Source organism: Sinocyclocheilus rhinocerous, unplaced genomic scaffold (genome assembly GCF_001515625.1).
Source record: "Sinocyclocheilus rhinocerous isolate Xijiao unplaced genomic scaffold, SAMN03320098_v1.1 scaffold411, whole genome shotgun sequence".
Lineage (NCBI taxonomy): Eukaryota > Metazoa > Chordata > Actinopteri > Cypriniformes > Cyprinidae > Sinocyclocheilus > Sinocyclocheilus rhinocerous.
The window spans coordinates 2,884,410-2,884,951 of NW_015640493.1; the positions used below are offsets into that span (position 1 = coordinate 2,884,410).

The following is a 542-nucleotide window of genomic DNA, read 5'->3' on the forward strand; positions in this document are numbered from 1 at the left end:
ACATAATTAGTTAGCTTGACAGATATGTGGATCACATATGAAGGTTAAATTGGCGATGGACGAGTGCGGGAGGTTAAAGCATGTTGTAAATTGTACCGTTTGTTAATCTCCGCTCTAAACTAATGTGCTGCTACATTGCTTCACACGGACAGAACACACAAGCTCGCACATAACATACAGATCGCGCGCATACATTCTGGAATGAAGAAAATTTGGTCAACGCTGTTCTGTGATTTATCAGCTTAAAAAACGGTAAAGTTACAGCATATTATTTCTGTTTCTGAAGTAACTACCCTCAGCTTCGCCACAGTAGAGACGTTGCACAGACAAGTAAGCTAAGCGAGTTAAGCAGTCATTTAATATGGACTTGGGCTAATTGTAGTGTTCCAATAAACCATGTTAAAACTATGGAGCGAAGTGATTATTGAATGCTTGGAGCGCGGAGGGGAAATTGTTGCCTCTCCACTCCGCTCACATACTCTGATTCAGCGAAGTCAAAGCCTTTTGGAAAATCTATTTGTGGTGGTCAGTTTTGATATTGT

At 40.8% G+C, this 542-nt stretch overlaps 1 protein-coding gene across 1 annotated transcript in view; it reads right to left on the reverse strand.

Annotated features, from left to right (window-relative positions):
* The window catches only part of LOC107753279 (janus kinase and microtubule-interacting protein 3-like), a 39,987-nt gene that overhangs the window by 24,495 nt on the left and 14,950 nt on the right, over positions 1-542 (reverse strand). The gene's annotated exons all lie outside the window — the stretch shown is intronic.